Source organism: Tachyglossus aculeatus, chromosome 11 (assembly GCF_015852505.1).
Source record: "Tachyglossus aculeatus isolate mTacAcu1 chromosome 11, mTacAcu1.pri, whole genome shotgun sequence".
In the NCBI taxonomy this organism is placed as follows: domain Eukaryota; kingdom Metazoa; phylum Chordata; class Mammalia; order Monotremata; family Tachyglossidae; genus Tachyglossus; species Tachyglossus aculeatus.
In genome coordinates this window covers 51,569,112-51,583,276 of record NC_052076.1, presented here as the reverse complement: position 1 = coordinate 51,583,276, position 14,165 = coordinate 51,569,112, and the positions used below count along the sequence as shown (strand labels likewise).

The 14,165-nt window shown below is 41.3% G+C and overlaps 1 non-coding gene across 1 annotated transcript; it reads right to left on the bottom strand.

Annotated features, from left to right (window-relative positions):
- Positions 1–11,573: 11,573 nt before the first annotated feature.
- Positions 11,574–11,711, bottom strand: LOC119935282. Its single transcript, XR_005453169.1, has one exon. It is a non-coding gene; the product is annotated as a small nucleolar RNA SNORA7 (small nucleolar RNA).
- Between the last annotated feature and the right edge of the window lie 2,454 nt (positions 11,712–14,165).

The following is a 14,165-nucleotide window of genomic DNA, read 5'->3' as shown; positions in this document are numbered from 1 at the left end:
AGAATAGTAAATACATACAAGTAAAATAAATTCATTCATTCAATCGTATTTATTGAGTGCTTAGTGTGTGCAGAGCACTGGGCTAAGCACTTGGGAAGTCCAAGTCGGCAACATCTAGAGACGGTCCCTACCCAATAACGGGCTCACAGTCTAGAAGGGGGAGACAGACAACAAAACAAAACACATAGACAGGTGTCAAAATCGTCAGAACAAATAGAATTAAAGCTATATGCACATCATTAACAAAATAAATAGAATAGTAAATACGTGCAAGTGAAATAAATTCATTCATTCAATCGTATTTATTGAGCGCTTACTGTGTGCAGAGCACTGGGCTAAGCGCTTGGGAAGTACAAGTCGGCAACATCTAGAGATGGTCCCTACCCAATAACGGGCTCACAGTCTAGAAGGGGGAGACAGACAACAAAACAAAACGTGTAGACAGGTGTCAAAATCGTCAGAACAAATAGAATTAAAGCTATATGCACATCATTGAGAAAATAAATGGATAGTAAATATGTACAAGTAAAATAAATAGAGTAATAAATCTGTACAAATATATATACAAGAAGTGCACGTGGGGCTCAGAGTCTTAATGGAGAAGCAGCGTCGCTCAGTGGAAAAAGCCCGGGCTTGGGAGCCAAAGGTCATGGGTTCTAATCCTGGCTCCGCCACTTTTATTCATTCATTCAATCATATTTACTGAGCGCTTACTGTGTGCAGAGCACTGTACTAAGCGCTTGTGTGACCTTGCACAAGTCACTTCATTTCTCTGGGCCTCAGTGACCTCATCTGTGAAATGGGGATGAAGACTATAAGCCCCACTTGGGACAACCTGATTACCTTGTATCTCCCCCAGCGTTTAGAACAGCACTTGGCACATAGTAAGCATTTAACAAATACCAACATTATTATTATCCCCATTTGACAAATGAGGTAACTGAGGCCCAGAGAAGTGAAGTGACTTGCCCAAAGTCACACAGCTGATAAATGGCAAAATCGGGATTAGAACCCATGACCTCAGACTCCCAAGCCCTGGCTCTTTCCACTAAGCCACGCTGCTTGTTGCAGTCGGGTTTGTGGCATGTCCCAATCGAGAGCCTAGATGAGCGCCCCAAAATCCGCCATTTTTTCAGTCCAGTGCTCTGCACGCAGTAAGCGCTCAATAAATACGATCGAATGAATGGATGAATTCAGCGTGGCTTCGTGGCAAGAGCCCGGGCTTGGGAGTTAAAGGTCATGAGTTCTAATCCCGGCTCCGCCACTTATCAGCTGTGTGACTTTGGGCGAATCACTTCACTTCTCTGGGCCTCAGTTACCTCATCTGTAAAATGGGGCTGAAGCCTGTGAGCCCCACGTGGGACAACCTCATTACTTTGTATCTACCCCAGGGCTTAGAACAGTGCTTGACACATAGTAAGCATTTAACAAATACCATTATTATTATAATGGCTATTATTATTTATTGAGTACTTACTGGGTGCAGACCACTGTACTAAGCGCTTTGTAACCTCCCTAGTGCTTAGAACAGTGCTTTGCACATAGTAAGCTCTTAATAAATGCTATTAAAAAAAGCACTTGGGAGAGTACAACATAATTAGCAGACACATATCCTGCGCACAACGAGCTTCCAGTCTAGAGGAGGTTACAGGCTCCAACTCTTCCAAAGATGGGGCATTTTGGAGTTAGGAGACCCGACCCCTCGAAGCCCCTTAATTATCCTCATTTATAAATAGATAATCGAGGCATGTAGGAGTGCCATTTTTAAATCTGAGATCAAAATAATAATAATAATAGTATTTGTTAAGTGCTTACTATGTGCCAGGCACTGTTCTAAGCACTGAGGCGGCTACAAGTTAATCAGGTTGGACACAGTCCCCTGTCACAGTCTTAATCCCCAGTTTACGGATGATGTAACTGAGGCAGAGAAGTAAAATGACTTGCCCAAGGTGAGCCCTAGGGGTGGAGAGGCCCGGGACTCTGTCTCCTCCCCCCAAACATCCACACACCCACACCCCTACCCACTCCCTCATCAATCAACCAAATTTATTGAGCGCTTACTCTGTGCAGAGGTCTGTAATAAGCACTTATTTTCCTGAGCCCCTTGTCTGAAATTCATTTTGTTCTTTTGAAAAAATAGTGGTCTGTTAGAGAAAAAAGGAAAAAAAAACAAGTTTTCAACTTTTAGTGAATTAAAAACACCTTGAAGTGAATGGTAGAAATGTGAACAAGGATTCGAGTTGATGTATTTTTCATTGGAAGAATCAAGAGCAGAAAAGGCGTCAATTTCTACACAGCTCACAGCTGAACAAGGCTTATACCACCATCGATTAGAAATAAAAAAGATCCAGGTGTTTCAAAGTAATACAAACATCTCATTAATGGTTTGTAGACTTCTATCTCGACTGTAAGCTTTTTGTAGGCAGGGAATGTGTCTGTTTATTGTTGTATTGTACTCTCCCAAGTGCTTAGTACAGTGCTCAGCACACAGTAAGTGCTCAGTAAATATGATTGAATGAAGGAATGAATCTGCTTCCTATTTTTCAGCTCCTTTTTGATTTCTTTAAACAATTGTTATGCACAGCTACACAATCAATACCTAAAACTTAGTTCTTAAATCCATTAGATTGTTTTCAATGGGTTCAAGTAACCAGATACAAGTTAATCCCCTTTATTTTTCATCCTCTTATATGTCTCTTGTGAAAATGAAGCTAGAAAGCATTAGTAGAAAGAACTTCTAGAGGGGAAGAAAGATCAGGATTTTCTACAAATTGTAAGAAGCAGACTACAGCGTCCAAAATGGACTTCTCCATTACTGTTAAAAACTATTAGATCCACATAAGGAAATTTCCCACTCATGCCAAATGAATTAACCTCAAGAATTTAAGTAACTGAGCAATTCCCCGAACATGTCATTTCCTCCTCTAGATTTAAAGCAAGAAAACACCATGAAAGCTTAAATCTAGATGCTCTCAAATTTCTGGCCAGCCAATTCCTTATTCCAATTTGGAACACCCTTCTAATGAGCACTTTTCAAGCCATGTGGATGAAACACTTTCTGAATAACTTCCTCGGCCTGAAGGTTAGAAATTTCATTAAATAAAAAATTAAATACATTAGAATACTTTAGTATGAAACATTAATGAGCTGAGTAATACATTCTCCAGAAGACAGGCGCACTTAAGAAAACATGGGCCACCTGCATTGTCAAGTCACAGTCATCTAAGTTGCTGGAGGTTTAAAGATGTAGGCTTACTGTACACAAGGAATTCATCATGTTTCCATGAGAAGAGGCAGTTCAAAAGACATGTTGCCAATATAGAGATTTAAGGAGTGCTTGAAATGGGATGGGATGGGGAAGGAGCGGAAAGACCCATGGGCCTGGGCGTCTGAGGACCTGAATTTTATTCCTAGTTCTGCCACTTGTCCGCTACATGACCCTGGGCAAGTCATTCCACTTCTCTGTACCTCAATGACCTCATCTGGAGAATGTGAATTAAATCCTCCTCCTTCCGATTTAGACTGTGAACTTTCTGTGAGACAGGGACTGTGTCCAACCTAATTATCTTATATCTTAGCATAGTGCACTGCAAGCAGTAAGCACTCAATAAATACCACTGACTGACTGATTAACACGTACCATTTTTTTAAAATGAGGTGAAAGGCCAACCCACTCTGTGGGCCTGAACTCATGATCCTGCTACCTACAGCAGACTTGAAATAATCCTGGTACTTTTTGCTTGGGTCTAGGACCACCTTTGTTTTCATTTCCATGTCATAACAGGATTGCATTCCCTCTGACGTTGTACCTTATTGCTGCCGTTTTATAGCATACGTTATTCCTGGCCCCAGAAGGAAAATGACTGGCAGTGACAAAAGAGTGCAAGGGACACTGAGGAAACTACTATCACTACAACAAATTCCTTCCTATAGGTTCCTTTTCCTGAAGTCTCAGAACTGAGGATGCTCTGTTGTTCTTGATGGGAACTCCACTATCCCTGATTAATTTCTCCTTGCCCTAGGTTAGATCTCCCCAAATCCTTGAAAGCAGAGATTGTGTCTCTTAAATCCTCATCTTCCCTCCGAAATCCTCCCTATCTCATAAGCCAGTTACCTTGGCATTATCTTTGACTCATCTTTCTCATTCAACCAGCATACTCAGTCTATCACCAGATACAGTCCGTTCTACCTTCATAACAGCTCTAGACCTCAGCCCTTCCTCTCCGGCCAACCTGCTACCACACTGATCCAAGCACTTATATCCCACATTGACTCTCAGACTCCTTTCTCTCCCCTCTCCAGTCCATACTTCACTCTGCTGCCTAGACCATTTTTCTATAAAAAAAGAACAACCCTCAGTTCATATCTCCCCTCTTCTCCAAAACCTCCGATGGTTGCTTACCCACTTTTTTATCCAACAGAAGAAGCAGAGTGACCTAGTGAATACAGCACGGGCCAGAGAGTCAGAAGGATCTAGGTTCTACTCCCAGCTCTTGCCACTTGTCTGCTGTGTGACCTTGGGCAAGTCACTTAACTTCTCTGTGCCTCACTTCCCTCATCTGTAAAATGGGGATTAAAACTGTGAACCCTCTGTGGGACAGGGAATGCGTCCAACTCGATTATCTTGTATCTACCCCAGCTCTTAGAACAGTGCCTGGCTCATAGTAAACGTTTAACAAATACCATAATTATTATTATTATTAATTATTATCTAAGACACTAACTTAGCTCTTCCCCTCCTACCTCATCTCCCCTACCTCCTACTACAATCCATCAAACACACTTCACTCTTCTAATGTCAAATTGCTCAACTTTCCCCAAGTAAACACTCATTTCCCTTCTGCGACACCTATGCACTTGAATCTATACCCTTCAAGCACTTTATATTCACCCCGCCCTCAGCCCAACTTATATACAGATCCATATTTTATTATTAATATCAATATCCCCATCTAGACTGTGAGCTTCTTGTGGGCAGGGAACATATCTACCAATTCTGTTGTTTTGTTCCCTCCCAAGTGCTTAGTACAGTGCTTGACGCAGTAAAAGCCATTGATGGATTGATTGGGTCAGTCTCACTAGGAGACAATTAGAGCTTAAATCAGGATGGTAATCAAGAGTCTGGGCAGGAAGGGATGGATCTGGGAAATATTGTGGAAGAAAAACAATCGGAATTTAGGGAAACAGTATGCTAGAGAAAGACGGGAAGGAGTTAGAGTTGACCTCATGGTTGTAAGGTTCTAGGACAGAGAATAAACTCCCTCTAGACTGTAAACTACTTGTGGGCAGGGAGTCTTTTATATTGCACTATCCCAAGTACTTAGTACAGTGCTCTGCACACAGGAAGTGCTCGATAAACATGATGGATAGAGGAGAGTGGTACTATCAACCCCTGTGGGAGAGTTTAGATGAGGAGTGGATTTAGGAGGAAAAATTATTTTTCTGTAATTTGTCACCTGTCATTCATCCATGTAAAGATGTCTTGGAGGTAAGAGGAAATGTGAGGGTCATAAAAAAGGAAAGAGGTAAGGGTTGGGGAGATAGATTTGGAAGTCATCCACATAGAGGTAATCCACACAGAGCTGAAACCATCTAAAGTGGATGAACTCTCAGAGACGATGAGTATAGAGCAAGAAGACACAGAGAAGAGCTTTGTGGGTGAGCCACAATTAAAGCCTAAGAGAGGAAGAAGAGAAGAAGGAGGGAGCGGAGGAGGAAGAAGAGGAACAACTGACGAAGGAGACTGAGAACGAGCAGTCAGAGAAATAGAAAGAGAACCAGATTGGTACAATATTAATACCAAAGGCAGATAGTTGCTAAAAAAGAGAGACTTCTTGGAGAAGCAGTTGGCAGAGTAGAAAGAGTACAGACCTGGGCGTTATAAGACCTGGATTCCAATCTCAGCTCTGCTACTTGCCTGCTGTGGGACTTTGGGCAAATCATTTAACTGTTCTGTGCCCCAATTTCCTCATCTGTAAAATGGGGATTCAATGACTGGTCTCCCTCCTACTTAATCTGTGAGCCCCAGGTGGGAGAGGGACTGTATCCAACCCGATTATCTGGTATCTGCCCTAGTGTTTAGTGCAATGCTTGGTGTATAGTAAGCACTTAACAAATACCATAAAAAAGAATAGTGTTGAACAGTGTTGAAGACAGCCAGGAATTTACAGCGGCTTCATAAATGTTTTCATGAGCAACCAAAAATGTTGCTTTACCTACAGAAAGCATTACCTCACACTTTCAACCTGCCCTCAGGAACTAAGGAAATTGTTTCTTCCTCTTTAATTAAGAAGCAAATCAGCATTTGGTAAAAAGCAGTAAACGTGGGTTTCATCTGGAAGTCGGCATGAGGAAACTCCTCGAACTTCAAGGTAATAAAGCACTAGACTATCTACCCTTGATAGTTTAGGTATTTAACTGCCTAGAATCTGGGACTGGGTCACATGATTTATTGAGGTTCCTTTCAAACTTTACGATTCTATGTTTAGCAATAAGAATCAATAAGAACAGAATTAAGGTGTGTGTTTGGGGGATTTGGGGTCGATTACCAATAGGGAATCTTTAAAACCTTACTGTCACTTTTCAGTCACACCCCAGCACCATCAGACACGTAATCCTAGTGTTACTCATTCTGAAATATTACCACAGAAGCACGCTAAAATGCCAAAGCTGGGACTTCCCACATGCTAGTTGGCAAAGGTTCATAGAATGACTGTATGAAATCCCTCAGAAAAGATAGATTCTCAAGAACATAACAAGTAACTGTTTGCTTTTTAACATCCTAAGTGGCAGGCCACTTGCAGCCTCTATTGATTTTTTTTTCTCATCTTAAAAGATAATTTTGTCAAAGTACAGAAGCAACTCCATCTGGTTTCAGCATTTCTAAACTTGCCAAGTAAAAGAAAGATACTTTTGTCTTCCTAAATGAAAGACAAGAGGCTATTATTGGTGGTGATGATGGGGAGGTTCTTCGGCTAATTTTTATCTTATGATAACCTGCATTATCATCATCACCAAGAAGGGGACTAAAGATAACGTCAAGTAGGATCTTGGAACTAAAAAACAGATCCCTCAAGAAAGTATAAAAATATAGCAAGAATAGGAAGAATGTTATTGTATAACATATGGGAAATATATGATCTTCTTTCTTTCAAATCATTCCTCTCATGTGAAACACGATCTCTAGTCTCCATAGCACATTGATTCAGGAGATTATTTCAAAGGAAAGTGAGTCATTCTGCCTTTTCACTCTTATAAATTTCAAAGAAAAAAAGACAAGGGCAGTGGAGCAGTTGGGTCAAACCTAATTTAGAAAAAAAATCAAAATTCACTGGAGAAAAGCAATTTGCCTAAAGACACTTCATAACCATTTCTTTAGCCTCTTCCTTCATCTTCCCGGATTCCTGTTGAAGAATTGCTGATAACATGGCAATAATAGTACAGTACTTAGGATACAATATGTGCTCAATAATTACAATAAAATGAATGAAAAATAGAACAAATATTGAATCAGATCCTTCTTTCATGTAATTATCAGAAATACTGTATTATACAATGGTTACATGGACAGAACATCTAGTACATTGGGTTTGTTTGGGGAATTCCTCCCACTACACAATACACACCTCCAAGAGGTCTTTCAATAGAGAGCTTAATTTTGTGACTGTTAGGCCTTTTAGGAAAATTGTGGTTGTGGGGTTTTTTTTTTGTTTTTTGGGTCTTATTTTGTAATGGAGAAGAAAAATATGCATCACTAAAAAAGATATCACTGGGAAAGTTGAATATTTACAAAGATACTTCCTGTGATGTCATGGGAATTAGCTAATGAGTTTTTTGAAGTACTGGGAATTCTTTTTTGAAACGGGTGGGAACTTTCCCATCACTGTAGACAGCACCACCATTCTTCCTGTCTCGCAAGCCCAAAACCCTGTTTTTCTACCTCAACCCAGACTATGCATTTTGCTTCTCTAATGTCAGTCTACTCACTGTAACTTGATCTCACCTATCTCACCGTGGACCTCTCCCCCACATCTTGCCTCTGGCCTGGAACACTCTCCCTCTTCATATAATAATAATAATGATAATCGTGGTATTTTTAAAGAACTTACTATGTGCCAGGCAGTGTACTAGGCACCGTGGAAGATACAGCAAACAGGATTGGAAACAGTCCCTGACCCACATGGGGCTCACACTCTCAATCCCCATTTCACAGATGAAGTAACTGAGGCCCAGAGAATAATAATTATGGTGTTTGTTAAGCGCTTACCATGTGCCAAGCACCGTTCTAAGCACTGAGGTAGAGAAGTGAAGCGGCTTGCCCAAGGTCACACAGCAGACAAGAGACAGAACCTGGATTAGAACTCATGACCTTCTGAGTCTCAGGGCCGTGGTCTATACACTGAGAAGGTAGAACCAAGAAGATTTAGTGATAGGTTGAGTATGTGGGTTGAATGAGAGATTAGAGTCAAGGATAATGCCAAGGTTAAGGGTTTGTGAGACAGAAAGGATGGTGGAGATGTCTATTGTGATGGAACAGACACAGGAAAACAAGGGTCATCTCACCCAACTTTGAAATAACCAATATGAAGATTTTAGAGCCCAAGGAGTTGCCGCAGGGCACTGACTAACGTGTGAGCAGGCAAACGATTGCTTAGCTTGTAATAATGATAATAATAATAATAATGCCATTTGTTAAGCACTTACTATGTGCAAAGCACTGTTCTAAGCGCTGGGGAGGATACAAGGTGATCAGATTGTCCCGCATGGGGCTCACAGTCTTAATCCCCATTTTACAGATGAGGGAACTGAGGCACAGAGAAGCCAAGTGACTTGCCCAAGCTCACACAGCTGACAAGTGGCTTGTCTACCGAGTCTCTCCTTGCCTTCCTCCTTTAGACCCCCTCCCTATCGATTAATTCCCTGTCGACACACCCCATTCCCACGAAGACCCCAGGCGGGCTTGAATGTTGAAACCATCCCCATTAAGGTTCTGTGACTGGCTTTCAAAGAGTGAGGACTCAATGCTTTAGATGCCTGCCCCTCCCCTAGTCTAGGGTTCTAACTAAATGGAACTAGAAGAGTGTTTTTGCTTAAAGGTTTCCCCGGCAATCATTCAATGGTTGAGCTTCTGGCTCCTCTTCATCACTTCTGAAAACAGGTCACTAGTTACCACTAGGGGAGGTAATCAAATAAAAACACTAATAGGTACAACTTGCTTGTTTCCCCTTCAGGGAAACCTTTAAAGCCTTATTGAAGGCACATCTCCTCCAAAAGGACTTCCAAAGCCCTCATTTCCTCTTCTCCCACTCCCTTCAACGTCGCCCTGATTTGCTCCCTTTATTCACTCCTCTCTGAGCCCCAAAGCGCTTATGTACATATCCATAATTCATTTATCTATATTGATATCTGTCTCCCCCTCTAGATTGAAAGCTTGTTGTGGGCAGGGAATGTGTCTACCAACTCTGTTATACTGTTAAAGTATATTGTCCCAAGTGTTTAGTACAGTACCCTTAATAATAATCATAATGATGGCATTTATTAAGTGCTTACTATGGGCAAAGCACTGTTCTAAGCGCTGGGGAGGTGACAAGGTGATCAGGTTGTCCCACGAGGGGCTCACAGTCTTAATCCCCATTTTACAGATGAGGAAACTGAGGCCCAGAGAAGTTAAGTGACTTGCCCAAAGTCACACAGCTGACAGTTGGCAGAGCCGGGGTTTGAACCCATGACCTCTGACTCCAAAGCCTGTGCTCTTTCCACTGAGCCATGCTGCTTCTCTATTATTCTCTTAATAAATATGATTGATCGATAAGGAGATATTAGGTTGTTGAGAAGAAAAAGCAAATGTCTTCATTAAAAAAATGGAGATAGTCTAGCAAATTCAGAACGTTTTGCTTTGGTAGCATTCATCATTAGAAAATAATGGAATAAATTAAACAATATTAAAAGAAAAATTAAAGATCTAAAATAATTGAATTATAAATATTAAGCAATACTGGAATGCATCACGACATAAAATTTGATCTTTTTTGATGTGATAAAATAAAGGAATGAAGAAAACACAATAGATCATAATATTTCTAGAATTTAGAAAAGCATTTGATGCAGTGTCTCATGACATCTTACTTGCAAAATTAATTCAAATTGTTCTGAATATAAGCACAGTCACAAGGATTGAAAACTGGCTGAAGAACCATAAAAGATATTGATAAACCATAAATGACAATGTATCAAGTTGGGGGATGTGTCTAGGTGCTGCAGGGATCAGTTATGTCCTGTCTTATATCGCTCCTACATTAATGATGTAGAAGAGGGAGTAGAAAGCATGTTAATGAAATTCACAGATGATATTAAATTGGGAGGTGATGCAAATACCATTAAGGACCGAAAAGTAATATTACAGTACCTAGAGAGCTTAGATAGATGGACAGGAAATAACAAAATGAGATTCAGACTGGAAAAATATAAACTACTGCATGAGGAAAAAACAATAAAACAAAATAGGTATTCAAAGGGAGAGAGAGCTCTGGAAACCAGTAATGGTCAAAAAGACCTAGGGGTGAGAGTGAATAACAAATTAGATATGAATTTATGGTATGGTGATTTTGAAGACTACATGTGCATATACATCATTCCACAGAGCAGGACTTTGATAATCCTTCCCTCTCTACACAGCTCTAGTGAAATGGCATCTGGAAAGCGGTGCTCATTTCTGGGCAACTCGGTACCTAACTAATGTCGACAAAATAGAAAAAGTAATAAAAATGATTAAGCCTTAGAACACTGTGGACAAGTATATTCATCTTCAGTAAATTATACTGAAATACTGCACAAGCGACTACTCATTTATAACTGCTGATTCTGCTTCATATCCTTTGACAAGTGACCCCTTATCATTAAGGATACCTAGCCTTTTGAGTGGACAGAAGCCCCCCTTGTATGGCTACTGCCTTGTCCCGTCGTCCCGGAAAGATCCGTTGGGAAAGGACACACAGTTATCCCATAGCTGAGTAACTCAAACCCAAATTGTCTTCAGAAGTGGAGGGCAGATGAAGCTGGCCTCAAGCCAACATTCCATATTCTCAAAACTGAAGACAGGCAATTCTGTTAATTCTTCTCCACTAAACCCCCAAGAAGCTCAGTTTAACACATTCATTCTCAGTTTTCAGGTTCTCTTTCTCTTTTTGCAGGCTAGAGTCTAGTCACAGCCTAATTTTCTCTTTCTACTATGTTCTTTATTGCCTCCGAATTTAATGGAATATGAATTCTCTTGATTATATGTTAAAATGGTCCTTGGGACATGATTGGATAAGATTAGGCTGAAAATCTTTGACATCTAAGGCTTGCCTTTTCTTGTCTTTTGCTGTGGAGTCATCTCCGACCCATAGTGATGCCATGGACACATCTCTCCCAGAACACCCCACCTCCATCTGCAATCATTCTGGTAGTATATACATTGAATTTTCTTGGTAAAAATATGGAAATAGTTTACCATTGCCTCCTTCCATGCAATAAACTTGAGTCTCTGCCCTCGACTCACCCATGCCGCTGATACCCAGAACGGGTGAGCTTTGACTTGTAGCAGATTGCCTTCCACTCGCTAGCCACTGCCCAAGCTAGAAATGGAATGGATATGCCTCTGCTTGACTCTCCCTCCCATAGCTGAGACTGGTAGAGAACTGGAAACTCTCCAGGTGTGACCTTGAGAGGGGTATATCCAAGGCTGCAGACAGGTAATTGTGCGGCTTCACTCCTGCTTATCCAAGGGATGGACTGTAAGGTAGGTGGCAGAGGGAGAGGGAATAAATTCTGCACTCTACATCATCATCATCATCAATCGTATTTATTGAGCGCTTACTATGTGCAGAGCACTGTACTAAGTGCTTGGGAAGTACAAATTGGCAACATATAGAGACAGTCCCTACCCAACAGTGGGCTCACAGTCTAAAAGGGGGAGTCTAAAAGGGGGGAGTCTAAAAGGGGGGTGTTCTACAGCACTGATTGGTGGAGGAGACTCATAAGGTGTTTTGGGCACCTCCATTGCCCATAACCTTTCTCATTAGTCTCCCAGTTCCTGTAATTTTCCAAGCCCCAAAGAGTCCCTCCATTATAATTCCGAAAGAGCTCGGGCTTTGGAGTCAGAGGTCATGGGTTCAAGTCCTGGCTCCACCAATTGCCAGCTGTGTGACTTTGGGCAAGTCACTTCACTTCTCTGTGCCTCAGTGACCTCATCGGTAAAATGGGGATGAAGACTATGAGCCCCCTGTGGGACAACCTGATCACCTTGTAACCTCCCCAGTGCTTAGAACAGTGCTTTCCACATAGTAAGCGCTTAATAAATGCCATCATCATCATTATCATCATCATCATGGATAGGGATTGGGTAGGGACCGTCTCTATATGTTGCCAACTTGTACTTCCCAAGCGCTTAGTCCAGTGCTCTGCACACAGTAAGCGCTCAATAAATACGACTGAATGAATGAATGAAAATCATCATCATCACTAAAGGCCATATTTCCTGTTGATGCCCCTCTGGATCTTGAAACTGCTCACCAAGGACTCTGTTCATATTAAGAACAGAACCAGGTTCCTTCTCCAAGCTAAATAATGAATCTATATAATATATAGCTCTCTATATATAGATTATGTATACACACACACACACACACACACACACACACATGTTCATTTTGATTACACAATAATCAGGTTGATAGCTCAAAGTTTTTCTGGAGTCTCAGCTCTAACCATCTCCTAAATACAATCCCTCAAAATATAAGGTGGCAAAAAGCTAATGAGATTAGTGTGTGGGATACTACTTCTCTTTATTCCTTGTGGTATTTGTTAAATGCTTCCTATGTATCAACCACCATTTTATGTGCTGGGGTAGATACAAGTTAATCAGGTTGGATGCAGTACGAGACCCACATGGAGCTCACAGACTAAGTAGGGGGGAGAACAGGTATCAAATCCCCATTTTACAGGTAAGGCAACTGAGACCCAGAGAAGTTAAGTGACTTGCCCAAGGTCCCATAGGAGACAAGTGGCATTGCTGGGATGAGAACCCAGGTCAGAGGCCCCTTTTTTTTCCAATAGACCACGTTGCTTCCCCAATCACTTAGAAAGTTGCTCTATGTGGCCCAGAATTCGATTCCTTAGTCCATCCCTTGCACTGTGTAAAATACAAGACTTCTCCTACCCTCTCCTTTCTGTCTCACTATAGTGAGTGGCAGATGTTTCCTCACAGGCCTCTCCAACTAGCAACAGCTTCTTTGCATACAAGGACCTAATAAACTTCTTGACTCTTCAAATATTGTTTTAACACTCACTGCCTTGGCCTGTGACTCCTGACCTCTTCTATAATAAATCAATCAAACCCACTCTCCAGGGCTCCCAGCTTTCCCTGTATTCAATCATTTTGTCTGAAACTACAGGTTTTTGTACTTCTCACCTCTCCTCTGTGCACCACAACAGTGCTAGATGCCGTGGCTCTATGATAAATTGCATTCATTATAATTTATTTATGTCTGCATAGATTTGACTGCTCTGTGAGGGACCACTGATATTTTCTCCTTTCAGTGGTCAACTCCCTATTCCTTTAATATCTTGAGGAAGAGAATACTTCTTGTCTTCATTATATTAAAGACTGGTGTCAATAGTACACACTCATTGACTTTCTTGATTTTTCGTAACTGACTTTTAGCAAACACCATCGAATTTTGATTCTTCAAAAGTCTGTACTCCATAGAAATCAAATCTTTTACTATGCTTATGGAAAGGAAGACTTTCGTTATGCTTCAAACCTGCCATTGCCAAATTTAGAAGTGAGAACATTTGGAACATTTCATTTCATGCCTAAACTTTACTCTTTTCTGCATGATCTTTCTCTTCCAGTATTGCTTTTGCTCCCTCGTCAACTTTGGGGGGCACCTGTAGAGATGCATGCTCTCCTGCAGTATTCCCTTTATACAATTCTCCTTTCAGCAGCATGAGAAGCAGCGTGGCTCAGTGGAAAGAGCACGGGCTTTGGAGTCAGAGGTCATGGGTTCAAATCCTGGCTCCGCCACTTGTCAGCTGTGTGACTTGGGGCAAGTCACTTAACTTCCTGTGCCTCAGTTACCTCATCTGTAAAATGGGGATGAAGACTGTGAGCCCCCCGTGGAACA